General features: G+C 48.2%; 1 protein-coding gene across 4 annotated transcripts in view; it reads right to left on the reverse strand.

Annotated features, from left to right (window-relative positions):
* LITAF (lipopolysaccharide induced TNF factor) overlaps positions 1-16,074 on the reverse strand; it is a 95,163-nt gene that overhangs the window by 10,143 nt on the left and 68,946 nt on the right. Inside the window, exon 1 of one of the 4 annotated variants that reach the window (XM_015588614.2) lies at positions 15,416-16,052. The exons of 1 other annotated variant lie outside the window; for it this stretch is intronic. The gene's annotated coding sequence lies outside the window, so the exon portion shown is untranslated. Of the gene's footprint in view, positions 1-3,503; positions 3,528-12,088; positions 12,110-15,415; positions 16,053-16,074 lie in introns of those variants that run through there. 2 more of the 4 variants (XM_025046106.1, XM_015588615.2) reach the window with 2 other exon arrangements.

Consider the following 16,074-nt stretch of genomic DNA (forward strand, 5'->3'; position numbering starts at 1 on the left):
GTAAAACAGGAAAAAGTTTTTAAGTGGCGCCCTACACAAAATAAAGTCGTTCGTTCCCTATGGCTAAAACCATGGGGAACCTGGGGATTAAAGGCTGGGGACTGCCAGGGACTTTCACACTACACTCTTCCCCTTCCTCAATGTCCATATCAAAGGAAATGGGTAAACACAGGCTTTTAAACTGTAACTCACAAGAACGAAATAATAATACATAAACCAAATTCCCCAACACTCAGGGCTTCTTCTTCTTCTCATCTTAGATTTTTGTCTTTGCTTTACCGCTTCTTTAATAAACTTTCCTTTTGCCCTAACTGTGGCGTGCGTGTTAAATTCTTTCTATTCTCTTGACGATGGACCCTCTTCTCACTCGGGGAAATGTGCCCTGGCCTGCATCAGGCGGAGGGTGACAGGAGAGCCAACACTGGCATCTGCAGGAGGGCAGAGGGGGTGAACGAGATCACAGACCATCTTTGTGAAGACAGGCTCAGGAGTTAAAAAAAAAAAAAGAATACTGTGAAAAGTGGATAAGGAATATTGCCCGTTTCCTGTGACAAACAGGTCCAGAAATGCAGGAGGAGGAGGAAGAGAGACCACAAAGATTAGGCCCCCCAGGTCGGCGGCCATTCCCTCCGATGGGCCCTGGGAACTCCCCCATCTGCTGCTGGCAGGGCCTGCCCTGGAGGAGACGTCAGCTGGGGAACAGGCCAGGGTGCGCTGCAGTAATTCATATCCGCGTTCAACGTCAAGGACGTGCCGTCCCTTCCCGTCTCAGGAAAGGCAGACCTGCGGCTGCCCACACGATTTATTATGAAAACTGAGTCATGTGAAAAAACCACAAGAGCAGAGAACCTCGTGTGTACAGAAAGCCTAAAATAGCCCCATTTGCTGTGGCTGCAAACGGAGTGCTTTGGGAGTGGAAAATAAGGTCTGGGGTGCCCTAAATTGTGCAAACGGTTTGGGTCAAACCGCTGACAGTCAATGACTCCACTCAGAAGTGGAATTCCTCTACTTCAAAACCACGGCCTCTCTCCTCCAGAAGTAAAAAAACATGGCCAGAAATTGTATCGTAAAGAGTGAACATACATACAAGTGTCGGGGTGGGGCCTCCTGTCCATGAACGGTAGAGGGGCCCCTTGTTCAGGAAATTAAGGCCTGTACCCCCACCCGCCCCCGCCCCCCACACACAAACTGTTTACTGATCAGACATCATCTTCCTTATAGTCACATCCTAGTTTCTGGAACTTTAGGACACTGCCTCTTGGGACACATTGCTTTTGAGTCAAACAGCCACATAAACATGCTTATCATTCTGAAAAGAGCAGAGCGACAGACTAGTACAGTAAGAAAAGAAGAAAGAAAAAGAAAAAGAAAGAAACCACCCCATAACCAGCTGGTTTGAAAGCTCTCTAATTCCACAGCATTCCTTCCCCAAGCCCAGGCCAGGAAATGCCACTTGTCTTCGTCCCTCCGTCCCTCCGTTTCTTCTTCTCCCCTCCCCCGCAGTTTAAAATCGGTCTTCTCCCAGGGGCAGGAGGCCCATCTAGCCCCCCACCTACCCACCCTTCCAGAAGGGATTTGCTCGGCCTGCCGCCCCTCCCTAACTTCCGCGACGTGACACTTCAGAGCAGCATCTCTCACCCCGACTCAGAGACACACGTTCACACACTGCCCTGTCACCAGAGAACCCTTCATCGCTCCGATGGGTGCCCGTGTGCCGAGGTGCTAGCACGATCGCACCTAACACCTGTGTCCCTTTTTCTGGGACAAACTAGAAACCCGAGGAAAGCTTCTCGGTTTGACAAAACAGCGAAGCCACAGCTCTGCACATAAAGGCTCAGCCCTGAGAATCTCGGGGCAGTGGGGGCGGTCTCTGCCCCGGTTGCCATGGTTACAGGGAGCGCTGTGTGAGGGGGGGATAAAGGAACAAACAAGGGGGATCTCCTCCCTCCCTCCCCAGTTGTTTAACTTTGTCATTAAGCCCCTGAGAGTGGCTTTTCTTGACTGTCCATTTAAAAGCTTCCACCAGCCCCCACAGAAACCAAGAAAACGCCAGGGGTTGGAGATTTGTTTTCACCGTCTCCGACAGACTCTTTCATTAGCTACTTCCAAATGCAGGGAGGCGTTCCAAACGCATACTTTACATATGGAAAATGTGAGCAGGCGGGCCTCACAGGAGCGGGACCTGTGCGGTCCCGCAGGGCTCTGCACTAGGAAAGCCACGCAGGCTGTGGAAACTGCCATCTTGAAATTCTGGGTACTGTCTGAAGGAGGGGCCCGTGCTGCACTGGGCCAGAACGCTCTGTCACCAAGAGTGACCGCTGGTCACGGAAAAGGAAGAGGAGGTGTTTGAGATCCACGGGGCTTGGCCTTGGAGACTGGCTCATGGCCAACTGCAGAATCCTGGCCCCTACTTCCTCATCTGTACATATGCCACTTGGAATTTTGGGGTCCCTGGATGAAACGTTTCCCAAAGTTCAGCAATGTGCTTGGTGGAAGACACTCCCTTAAACGAGCAGTGAGGGAGGGGCATACGGATATTAACTCCTGGGCCTGCAGGAAAGAGTCTGAGTAGCTCATTCCTCGAACCCGAACCCGGTGGAGAACAGGATCGCAATCTTGTTTGCATTATGGCTGCCCCCTCCCCACTAGCCCCCACCCCTGCTCCAAGGAGAAAAATTAAATTATATTTAAATTTAATTAATTACCTTAAATATAACTTAATTTCTGCCTAACAAGAGAAATGAAATACTAAGAAATAAGATTTCATCGGGCAGGGTTGAGTTCTGGCAGGCCACACACACCATTTTAATATCTAAGACTTTTATTTCACCTCTCCCCTCCCCCAAGAACTAATTTGCACTCCTTGGGTCCCCACTAAGAACCCATGGTGTGCGTCCAATGAGTACTTTAAATCACCAACATTTATTCATTTAATATTTCTAAAATGTGTCTCTTCTTTTCTTAAATGCAAATGTGTCTCTTCTTGTCATAAATGCAAATATCCAAACACTTTGTAACCTTTTACTGACCAAGCCTTAATGTCCCTTACATTGTATATTCTTTTACAGGCCTGCCCCGCCCTCTCAGGCCTTAATCTCATGAGCCACAACCGGGGGAGGTAGGCAGGATGGGGTGACTGGCCCTGGGGACACTCTACTCTGCTGTACTGAGCTGGCTGGGCTCACTCCTATCACCAGTCACTCGTCTGGGTCTTAAATTTGCTGGATTCTCACCCCACCCCAGGAAGGAAGTGAAAAGCATTAGGAGTACCAGACACCCAGGCTGTCGAAACCTTATTTTGGCATCTTCGAGTCCAGAGGTTCTGGCCTGAGCAAAATCTGCTACTCCCCACCCCCACCCCAGACTCACAACTGCATTAAGATCAACCATAATAATGGGCTCTTTACTGCAATGAGCCCTGTAATTCACACCCTTATGTGCACCAATCCACGTAATTCTCACGCCACTGAGAAAGGAATTATATTATCATCATGCTGACTTACAAACGAAAAAACTGGGGCCCAGAGAGGTTCAGCTGCTTGTCCAAAGTCATGCAGAGTGGCAGCAGTGGGTTTGAACTCAGGCTCTTCAGACCTCACCGAACACCTCTTAGGCTGGGAGATCCAGACACAATCAGCAGCCTCATTTTGCACACAACTTTGCCCCCTTTCCTTTGTGAAAAGAAAATAAATTCTCAGTGGAAGGAACACATTCCAATGCCTCTGGAGGTGTCACCTCTCTCTTTGCCTAACAGGTGTAAAGAGATGCATTTCCTGCAGACTTTCGCACCACACCCCCAAAAGAAAAAAGACCTGCTTACAATGGATTCTAATTTTGTCACTGCCGGCTTTCCAGTTCAAAATGACCTGCTTCTTTAATAAAAATGGGGGTCGGCATGTTAATGATCAACCAAAGGTAGAGAGAGGCCCACTAAGTTCTCCCTTCTCCTGATGGGGAGACAAACAACAAAAATGGGAATCTCAGAATTTCTGTCTGAGATGATACTTTTGTCCAAAGCTGCATATTTAAGTGACGGCGTGAGCCTGGGATACTTCAGCCACCTGCTGCAGCACCAGGGGAGAAAAGGTAAAGACCTCTGGCCAGCTGGGTCTCCACGCAGCTCAGTCTCTGCTTTTTAACATGGCTCTGTGGAAAGAGAAGGAAAAAGCCTTGGAAATCCTAGAGCGAGGCCACGCCTCCGAGGCCCGTGATCTTCACGCTCTGAGCCGATATTGATGAACCAGGGATGTGGGAATGAACTCCACGAGGGACCTCGCTTTCAGCAACAGATCTGCTCCTCAAAAATTTGGCCTCCACAGCCTCAGAATTCCCTGAAACATGCCAGAGAAGCTGCTCTTTCAGGCGCTCACCACGAGCCTGAGCGTCATCTTACTTGCTCTATGCCCGCTCCACACGCTCATTCGATGTTTTGGGAGCCGAGCCCAGCAGTGGTCTGCCTGGAGTCCCAGACGCATAGGGAGGGTTCTGACTTCTGGGAAGTTTAGAGGCGGCCGGCCATAAGTCAGCTCCAAGACATCACCAGAATGAGTGATGGCTTCAAGCCTTGAAGACACGATGCTAGGTGAGAGAAGCCAGACACAAAAGGCCGCATCTTGTATGACTCTGTGTGTATGAAATGTCCACAATAGGCAAATCTGTAAGACAGAAAGCAAGCCGGTGGCCGCCAGGGGCTGGAGGGAGGGTGTTGAGAGGAAATGGCGAGTGACCGTTAATGGGTATAGAGTTTCTTTTTGGGGTGATGAAGATGTCCTGGAACTAGACAGGCATGAAGATGCACAAGGCTGCGAATGCGCAGCAATGCCACTGATCACACGCTTTAAAATGGTGAGTTTCATGTTATGTGAACTTTAATAAAAAGAAGGAAAAGGCGTTGCTGGAAATCGCTGATCTTCCTGTCACCAGCCAAGCCTTACAATTCATGCCTCCAAACTCACCATTAGTCCTAATTCAGGACATCCAATGTCTTCATTTACCTAAAATCAAGACCACTGGGGTCTGACAACCCCCAACATGGTGACCAAAGGTCCTGGGTTTCTTTCCCAGAATGGAGGGGTTCCCAGGACACACTGGACACCTACTCTGCAGCCATCTCTCACTTCGTCGTGTTGCAAATGCAGACCTTTATGTGTCTGCAGCCTTGCGTAAATGTCCCAGACATGCCAGGCACCCTCTTTCCCCTTTGCTTGGCCCTCCCCTTCCTTCCTTCCTCCTTCCGAAGGCCTCTGCAAGTTCCTCTCACCTATCATAACCCAGCATGCATGTCACTTTCTCCAAGAAGCCATCTCTGGCCTCCCCCAGGAAGGAATTCCTCCCCGAACGTCTACCCAGTGCGGAAATCAAGGGTGCAGGGTCTGTGGCCAGACGGCCCGGGGTCACATCCAGGCTCCTGCACACCCCGCGGCATGACAGCGGTGCCTTGGCTTTCCTACATGCACCATGGGCACAGTGGCAGTTTCTTAAGGTTCTTGGGAGGATGAAATGAACCCACTGTGGAAAGCACCCAGGACGAGGGACAGACAACCACTCAGTATGTTACTGATGATATGTGTTTCTCTGCTGTACTTGCCACGTTTCTCATTTGTCTTCCCGACAAGTCTGTGGGCCCTATAAAGGCAGGGATTGGTATTTATTAAAATCTGCATCCCCAGCACCTAGAAATAGGCTCCAAACAGCATCGGTGCTTCCTAGGGTGACCTGCCATCCTAGTTTGCCTGGGTCCAAGGGGTTTCCTTGGATATAGGACATTTGGTGCTGAAACTGGGACAGTCCTGGGCAAACCAGGACAAGTTGGTCACCCCGATGCTTTAAGAAGAGTTCGTGGACAACCACACGTGGGTCTAAAAAGGACACCAAAACTCATCTTGGATGGCATCAAGATTTGGAAGCAGACATAAACGGGAGGGTCTTATCGTATTAGCTTCAATTTAGAGTCAGAGAAAGAGATTTTAAAGGAAGATGTTCACGTGATGACGAGCCTCCATCACAGATGAGCTCTCGCAGTTCAGCTCACGGTAACAGGGGGAACTGGCCAAAGCGTCACCAGATTGCTCCAGAATTGGAATCACTTAATTGAGTCTGGAATTCTTCCTTTCCTCCTATTCCTGGGCGGACTGGTGTTTCTAAACGGGGCACCCTGGGAGAGCGAGTCAAGATGTGGGTGGAAAAAACTCGAAAGGGGAAGTTATGGAGGCGTGCAAACCCCAACAAGATATAAGCAGACGGAAAAAAAAAAAAGCCACAGTCTCAAGATGGTTTCATTTTCACTCCCTTAATGCAAGTTTATGACATCACTAGCATCCCCACTCTGAAGCGGCGCCTGGTTTTTGCCAACATCCACTCCCGGTTCTGGGTGGGGTTACCGAAGAAAGTAAGGAGCGGGTGCTTCCTGCAACTGTATCCTCCATTCGCATCTGGAGGTGTGATCATGCTCCTCGCTGCCACCGCCCCAGACTCGGAAATATCTGTCACTCTGTGTTCATTATCTGGTCCCGGGCGAGGCTCTAAAGCTACTTGATCGTCATGGATGATGTGTCATCCATTCTTGAAAAACGACAAGCTTTTTTTCATGAGTATCAAAAAAAATTCGGAGGTTCTAACTCGTTTGTACCCCAAGATGCCATAACATCAGCAACTCCTGCAGACACGCGTGGACGAGAATGGGGACAGAGTTCACACCTTTGCAGGTACCTCCATCCTCGGTACTAGTGGCAGATGAGGGATTTAAGGAGTCTCAGGTCATTTTTCCTTCCCGCCCCTATCCCTTTCTGGTGAAATGACCAACAAGCAGGCAGGGCCCAAAAGCAAAGGAGGAGGAGGATGAGATAATGCCCAATGCTGAAAATGGTCCTTAGACAATTGTACAAGACACAAAGGGCCTCATGCAAATTCCAATCACAAAATGACCTGGTAGGGAAACCGAGGCCATGGCCACTACGCTCAGAGATGTCGCAGGAGAGACGTCTCCATTTGGTGCCCAAGATACACGTGGCATTTTCAGAAACACCTGCATGTGTTCTCTGGTCATTCACAAGAGTGGGCGGCTACCACAGCTCTCAGGGGATGGCAGGAATGGCATGGACCTTGGCCTGGCCTGCTCAACACCCGACGGTTACTCCAAAGAAAAAGAAGACATGGGAGAAGGTGAGCAGGCGGGCAAGGAGGAGGGGACGAAGAACGCTCAAAGAAAAGTAAGACAATGGACTTTTAAGGCAGGTCGAATGTTTCAGAGCAGGAACTCTGGCACCAACTTCCCTTGGTTTAAATTCCAACTCTGCCACTTTTAGGCTGGGTGAACTAGGGTAGGTTGCTTCGTTTCTCTGTGCCTCAACTTCCTCATCTGGAAAACGGGCTAATAGTACCTACACCTCAAAGGGTTGCTGTATTAACTGAAACACAGTGGATGTGCTCAGAACATGGGGCTTACTATAAACATATTCGTTCTAATTATTCATAGGGAAGCTGAGTAAAGCCCAGGGAGGGGGGGCACTTGCCCACAGTGACACAGAGGTTTCACTGCTAGGATGCATGAGGACTCAGGCACACAACCCATCATACATCTATGATGGTTCAAACTTTTCCTTGTTAAAATATAAAAATAAAACGCCCCTCTTCACTCAGCCTTGGTCCTCATCTCTAGGCTCCCTGCCTCTCTTCCATGTCCACTGATCAACCCCCAACCACCACCAGCCTCCTTCCTCCCTCAGCCTCGACCCCGCCAAGCCCACCCCGTTTCCTGTCTTCCTCTCCAGAGGCTGCTGGGCGCTTCCTCTGGAAGGGCTGCCTCATCTGGCCTGGCCTACGCCTGTCTCCTCCTTCAGGGGCTGCTCCTTCCCTATCGGCCCTTTCACAGCAGGTCCCCGGGGATTCGGGGGTGTGAGCGCAGTTACTCCGGTCCCCCCACTCCTCAATCCCACACCCTTCAGCTGACCACGGTCACTCCTGGACGACTTTGTCTTCACATACAAAAAGATGCTCATCTCTCTCCAAAGCAGGGAGATGCAGTTAAAACGACATGGAGACAGATGGTCAGGTTCAACAGTGCCCGTGGGAAGTCATGTGGACATCACGTACCTGCTGATAGAATGGAGTGAAAAGGGCACTTCGGCTCTGTGATCTTCCTCCCAAAACCTCTGACCCTAGGCTCATCCTGAGAAAACACCAGACAAACCCTAACGGGTGACTTTCTACAGGGGAACCAGGCCTGTACTTCTCAAAACTGCCAAGGTCACATAAAACAAGGAAAGTCCGAGAAACTGTCACGGACCAGAGGAGGAGGAGACCTGACAATATACAAAGTAGGATCCTGGGACAGGATCCAGTGGAAAAACTGGTGACCTTTAAATAAAATCTAGAGTTTGGTTAACAGAAAGATACCCGTGTCTGTTTCTTAGCTGTGACAAACACACCTGATGATGTCAAATGTTGACAATGGGGGAAGCTAGATGGAATGTACAGGGCTTCTGCACTAAATTTGCAACTTTTCTGTAAATCTAAAACTATTCTAATATAAAAGGTTTGTTTTTAAAAAACCCGCAATTAACATCAAGATATTTTTCATCTATCATTAGATTTGCCATTTTTCCCTGTGGCAAAGAGAAAAATGTTTGGTTGCACATGAAATGGCCTGGGTGTGGATGTCACCCAGGGCTGGTGGAAGGGTAAACTGAGGCTCATGCGACAGAAGCACCTATCAAAATTTAACATGCACGAGTCCTTTGACCCAGCAACACCTCCTGTCCCCATGAATTTGTATTGGAGATAAACCCCGTGCGTGAGCAAAGTGACAAAATGATGAGCACACAGGGGTATTCACCGCAGTGATGCTAAAAACCACCTAACTGTCCGTCACAGGGGACCAGGTAGGTCAGTGATGGCCCATGCACGCAAGGCAATGGTATGCAGTCATCAAAACAGAACAAGGGGGAGTTTTACGTGCAAAAATGCAATTATCTCCGATACATCACTGCATGAAAAAAAAACCTAGGTAGTGTTTTTAGCACGCTACCATTTGTGTACAAGGAAGAAGAATACATACGTTTCCTTATATAATATGCATAAAATTCTTCTGAACAAATACACAAGAAACTGGTGACAGTGGCTGCCTGTAAGCAGGGGAGGTGAACTGGGGATTCAGTGGGATAATTTTCACACTTATACTCGTGTTGATCTTTTGTATGTTGAGCTGTAGCAATATTAACTACATAACCAAAATGGAGTTAAGAAAAAGTAAATTAGATAAAATGCTTATTAGTTATGACTCACTAAATTTATCATTTATGATTATGATTTAATATATTTATCAAATAGCAAGTATTTATAACTAAATAAAATCTTTTTTTAATGAGGGGAAAAAAGCTTCCTCTGCAAACCCTTATCTGCGCCACCCACCCCTAAGCTGGCCTCCTGTGTCCTCTATCCTCTGGAAGAAATGACATCAACAGAGCCCTTTGTCCCATGAACTGTGTCTCCAGTTCCTGCCCAGCATGTGGCCACCCGCGCCCCCCTCAGTGTTAGCAGAGCGACTAAACTAATCACTTGTTTGGTGAGATGTGATTCCTGCTAGATCATCCCTAAATCTGTACTAACAACATTCTATTTAGCAAAATAAAGTCCTTCTCTTTGCATTTTGTGCTATGATCCATTTTTCGTGTGGGATGTTCTGAAGGCTGACGGTGAATGAGGGACTGGAAAGACATGGACCCCCCGACAGCCCTAAGGAACCCTTTTGGGGAGGCAAAGTTAACCAACATGTGGAGATATGGGGGCAGACACGGAGGGGAAACTGAGTCCAGATTCTAAGGCAAGTCAAGGGTCTGGGGGACAGTGTGGCTGAGCACACAGAAGCAGGCACACCTGTATCCTGTGGGAAGGCCAAGAAGGTGGGGTTGGGCTACGGGAGCCTTCGCACCAGCAAGAGCCTGGCCCAAGTGAGGTGGGCAGGGGAGGGACCCCAAACAGGGTTCTGTTTCATTAACATCGGCCCAAGCGCAACTTGAAACACCATGGCCCCACCTCCCATATTCAACTCCCGCCAAGGAGAGCTGAGATTCTAAAAATATGCCTCAAAACCTAGAATACCAGGAGAAACCAACCACAGCAGAAGCCACCCAACAACTCCCCTTCAGTGTAAACACACATCAAAGGCCCTGGCCCACAGCCAAGGGGTCCCCCCGCACGCGCACACGCACACGCACACACACACACACACACACACCACGTCTAAACGTCTAAACACAACAAAAACTCATAACTTCTGCTATTGGCTTCATTATGACTGATGGCCTCTTTCAACATCTCTCCCTAAAAAGTTATCTTAACCATATTCTAAAATCGATCCCATATTTCTCTGCCTTCTTAAAATCTGCAAAAATAAAGAAGAAAATGCTTGTGTCGGCATCTTGCGGTTCTATGCTATCCCAGTTTGCAACAGTCCAACCTGGGCTGGTGGCAGCCCCCATTCCACCTCTCCACGTGCCGCTGCACAGCTCCCCAGGACTGGGAACCAGGAACCTGGGGTGTAAGGATTTCAGGTAAAGTAAGAGTTACTAGTTTCCTTGGATGCCTCCTGTGAGTAACGTAAACAAGCTTGGGCATCTGGCTTGGTGATAACATCTGTGTTACTTGGGAGTCTGATATTTGCTTATTTCCTCAATTCCGGCTCTATTCCAGATGACGGCGGGTACTGTAACTGTCATGTCTTTGAAAACGAGAGAAAACAAGTTTTGCCTTTAGCAACATTTAGGAATATGGTGAGACAGGGTGGTAAATGTTAACCGCTGTGTTCTTTTTAAGCCTGTCCCACCTCCCCTGTCCTAACCCACACAATCCAGCCCTTGATGACATACGCCTTCCTTGTGCTTCCTGCTTCCTGTGAGCTAAGAGTCTGTTCCCTGATCTGGACCACATTACACCCCTCCAGGGGAAGGGCTCTACTTTCTCCGGATTCCCCGCAGGGCTTGGGGAAAGCAATGCACAGCCTACCTCCTTGTAGAGCTAAGATTTCATGTGCCTATATGGCCTATACACCCCATAAACAAATGGGTCTGTCTATAGCGCGAGCCCCGCAGAAGTTATTTTTTAAATGAAGATGACAAATCTTTATAAGAATTCCAAATGATATGTACAGGCACCCTTCCCTCCAGGGGGTGGAGCTTAATCTTTCCCTCCCTCTCCTGGGTCTGGACTAGATTTAGTACTTTGCTTTTAAAGAATGATCAATGAAAAGAGAAAAAGAGTAAGGCTGTAGCATGAAGGGTAATGTCGTTAGCGATGCCACGTGGTTATCACGTGCCCCCTGATGTGATGTGACGGGAAGGACACTTCACCTCTGTGGCATTCTCCCTCAAACCCGTACCCACGGTGTCATCGTGAGAAAAACACTGGACAAACCCAATCTGAGGAAAATTCTACAAAATCTCTGCCCAGTATTCCTCAAAATAAGGTCATGAAAAATAAGGAGAGACTGAGAAACCGTAACAGACCAGAGGAGACTGGGAGATGGGATGATTAAGTGCAATGTGGTACCCCAGACAGGAGCTTGGAACAGAAAAAGGCCAGCGTGAAAACTAGTGAACTCCAAATAAAGTCTGGAGTTTGATTAATAGTGAGATACCGATGTCAGTATCTTGGTTTGACAAATGTACTGTGGTGATGATATAAGATGTTGACAATGGGGGGAACCGAGAGGAGGGGTGTACGAGACCCTCCCGTATGAACTGCACTTTTCCTGCAAATCTAAAATTAACTTATTAGGAGAACTGGAGCAGGCAGGCCTCACCCAAAGGCATTCAGTTCAATTTTTTAAAAATGTATAAAAGGGTTTATTTTTTTAATAAACAAAGTATTTTTTAAGTATATTTTGGTTGAATGTGGAAGATGAAGCGGAGGAGGGGGCGATGATCACGGTTTCTAATATTTCTATTTGGGGAAGTGAAAAAAGAGAAAGGAAAAGATAACCCCAAATTTAAGCAAATGATTAGGCCTTAAAATTGAAGACATCTTCAAAACGCCTCCCAGCTGAATGCACATCGATGCCCCACAAATCTGTACCCTCTCCCTTAAGATGTACCTTGAAGCCTCTCGCAAAGCGGTCTTAACCACATGTGGGTAATAAACTCTTCTAAAAATATATCCTCATGCTGTGTCTAGAACGGTTTTCTAGATTTAGGTATCCGATCGACACACAAAAGGGCAAGGCCTACGGAGAGAAGATAAAGCGGCGTTTTTCACTTAATCCTCTAAAACCAGTTCTTTCAGGAAGAAAAAAGGACGATTTTTCAATTTCACACCGCTCCCACCCTGCAACCCCAGAAAAGAAACCGGGAAGACATCCAGGGGGATATATGCATCACAGAGATGACCCCAGGAGATCCCAGGAAAAAAGGGATTCCTTTGGCAAAAGAAGGGCACACATGCAAATCCTCAAGTCTCCCAAGAAGAAAACAGCCCAGTCCCTAAGCAAGGCGGAGGACTGGCCGCGAGGCCCAGAAGAGCTGGTCTTCTACTGTCTCTGGGGAAAAATGTTCTTTCCAGTAACATGAGCATAAGGGAAACCTGATTACAAAAGCCCTAAGGGACTCTCTGCCTTGTACATTTATTAAATCGAATATTGCTCAGAATTCTAAAAGTACTGGCTAGCTATCGTTAAAATACAAAGATTCTGCAGTACTGTTTATGTTGTAATGGAATTTAACCTGCATATGGCTCCAGAAAATGTCCAATGTGAATGATGATGTCTTAAACTCTAAAGAAGGAGGAAGAATTTAGACAGAAGGGGAAACTGGTCTCTCCAGTCATCTTTAGGAAAAGGAAGTGAGAAACTGTACTAAAGTTCTTAGGCTATTTGACTCTCTGAACAAATTCAAATTCAGGATACCTCCGTACAAATACAGAAGCTCATAAGTGGCGCATTTCAAAGCAATGCTTTCGAATTCCATGCTCTGAATTCAGTCTGTTTCCGTAGGGCGCTATGTTCCAGGAGTCAAAGATAAAGTTACCGCAATCTGAAAGCCAGGTTCGAACATGGCGCAAGTACAAATTACAGTAAACTGTGGAATGGAAAATGCTCCCACTGGGGAGCTGGGCTGCTCCCCCAGAATCAGAGAGGGCAATTTCCCTCTGGATTCCTGGTGAAACCACATCCCCGGTTTCCACATGAATGATGGTTTTTGATGAAACAGAGCAATGAGAACCTTAAGAGGACTGCCGAGAGACAAAACTGCGGGTACTCTGACTGTAACCTCATAAAAACAGGCGCCATGACAAGACCAAGCCTCTGAATAAAAAAAAAAACAAACACAAAAAAAGATGCTAGTTGTTTCATTCACGTAGTGAGATTATGCTTGCCTTTTTCTTATTTATCTTCCACACTTTCTGTAATATTGTTTTTTTTTTTTAATATAGCTTTAAAAAAATATCAGTGCATCATCTATGAATAACCTCCCTGGACTCGAGGTTCAGGCAAGCCGATGCTAAGGTCTTAAATTTACTCCAGGAACACTGTCAAGTCTAAAGCTCCATGAGCTAAGTACCTTAAATTCTCCGTCATTATATTCTCTGAAAGCACCTTAGGCTTTCAGGATCCAGACACCTGCAATTTTTCCTTTCTTCTGTCTTGCCTTAAACCCTATGAAATTACACACAGTTCTACTGAAGTAAGTGTGAAGGGATGGCTTCATTAGCTATGGAAGCGTCATCGTGGCTGCTCAGAGTGCCAACGCAGGGTCAAACAGCAAGATGAAATTGTGAGGACCCAGAATAGTACCGCTTTGAGGTCAAATAACAATTTTAAGGTAGTAAACACCAATCACGTGCAGAACAGGCCAAATGGGCAGCCAAATGGGCAGCCAAGATGACATAAACAGGTCTGTACTAAAGAAAGCGTTAAGGAGGTCTATTTGCCTGATGAAATGGATCAGCTCGCCCACAGGGCTATTTTCACTGTAGCCAAAGCAAAAAGAGAGGACAAGTCACCCTGCCGAGACTCTAGGACTTCCTCCTGTGGACTTCCTTTTTCTTCCACTGTCACAGTGGCTTTGGAGGGACTCATCTTGAGTGGGAGAGTTTTAAATCCCTGATGGACACAAGCCCATTCTCAGAGTGGCATTATACACACCTCCGGTCAGCCCTAAGGGCTGCAACTAACTCATTGTTTATCTCTTTGAAAATCAAGGTGGGCTAGGAATGCCTTCTGGCTCTTTCCTTCAACCCTGGGCTTGCCTGTGCCTCCTCCGGAAGCTTTGCAGAGACCCTTCTGCTCTCTGGAATGTCGACCCCTGTGTCTCTTCTGCCACAGGCACTACTTTGGTAAGCTCACAGCAACTTCCCTTCCATTCTTCCCAAGCCTCGCCTTCTAGGCATTAGTGGGAACTGGCTTTTTCACCTGTGTGTTTCCACTTTCCACCCACAGCGGAAACCCCTCAGGACCAGGAGCCATTTCTTCTGTCCTTTACAGGGTAAGGGTAGCCCTTTATTTCCCACAGCCAACCCGTAAAAGGGACTGAAGGAACAAAGGGACGTTTACTCACCAAAGACAGCGAGTCACTTCAATCTAGTATTTTAGAGACTTAAGAAATGGATCCTCTGTCTCAGATCAATCAGTGAGTCACTTAATCCACAGAAACATTTCAATAGGGATATATTTTCAAACGTGAATAAAAACATCTATTATTAATGCCTTAAAGTAACAGGAAAGAAAGATGGACTCTCTTAGTAGATCTACAGTAAGTGTTTCTTAGTCTAATACATTTAGATCCCACAGCAAAGTCTGGCTGAGAAGAAAGCCAAGTGCAGCACAGGTGTTATTCTATGCCAGGTGGAGCAAGTTGCCTGCTCTCTGGATTCTGATCCAACTATGATAAAACCAAACACCGTGGTGGAATCCCAGATACCAGCCTCTTTGGCATCCAGGTTAGTCCTATTTTAAAACAGCCACCCAGAGAAGGCTGGGAGTAGGGTAGGAAGGTAAGTGAGGCGAGGCAGCCAAGCACACACTAATACAAACCAGGGCTTTCCTTAAAGGGGCCCCGGGAGAACTACAGGGTGGAACTGCGGGGCCACCCTGTGTTCCAGGCAGCCCCTGAACCAGCACCAGCTCACCAGGCCAACGGGAGGGATTTATGCCACCTAGGAAGACTGGGCGAAGAGCCTAACCTGATAGGCTCACACAGGAAGGCCCCGGTGGCTTCCAGGAACTGGATTTCCCAACCACCAAAGCTCAGTCCACCAGGCAGTAACACCAACCCCCTCACTATCTGGAAGCACAAAAGCCGAAGAAAATTAGTGAAGGTCCAACGGGCCGGATCCCTGGAATGATGGCCATTTCACCTCTCCTCCCTGACCCGGAACGGGGAGCTGTGGGCACAACATCCGACCCGCTGTCCAGGTCCACACCAACCTGGAAAGCTGAGGGCAGGTCATCTGAGGGAGGTCTCTTAGCTTGGCGGGGAGGGGCGAAGTCCATTTCTGCCACAGGTTCTCTGGCCTGTGCCCCCAGTATCTATCCTACACGGGCAGAGTGGCCACCTTAGCCCGTGGGGAGAGGTCTAGCAAGACAAGGCTCCCCTTGCCTTGTGTCCCGGATTTTCACCTCCCGGAGGCTCCCGAGACCCTCCGCGTGTCCACACAGGGACCCACTGAGATGGTTCTTGGATCCTGGGTGGAATCCTCCAAGGCAGGGGCAAAAACGCAGATGTCGTGGCCCTTGGAAGCCGAATTTCTGGAACCCGCATCCGGAAATTCGTTGGGTTTTGTTGTTTGTTGTTTTGTTTCTGAATTCCCGGGTGATGATTCTGGAAATTCAACTTTGAGATCACAAACACCAGAGCGAATCGCGACTTTCCTGAAAAGCCTCGAGACGTCCTTTCCGGGGAGGGGGCACCGCGGACCAAGAGGGGTGCGCTTTCAGGTTGGGGTCGGGCGATCGGCCCACTCGGGGGCGCAGGCGCGGAGCCCAGTACGTCTCACGGCCGAGACAAGTGCCGGGCGGCTGGAGACTGGACCGCGCAGGCTCCGCGCCGAAGATCTCGGCGGGACCTCTGCGCCGTCCACCCCGCC

The sequence above is a fragment of the Pteropus alecto genome, unplaced genomic scaffold (genome assembly GCF_000325575.1).
Source record: "Pteropus alecto unplaced genomic scaffold, ASM32557v1 scaffold34, whole genome shotgun sequence".
In the NCBI taxonomy this organism is placed as follows: Eukaryota; Metazoa; Chordata; class Mammalia; order Chiroptera; family Pteropodidae; genus Pteropus; species Pteropus alecto.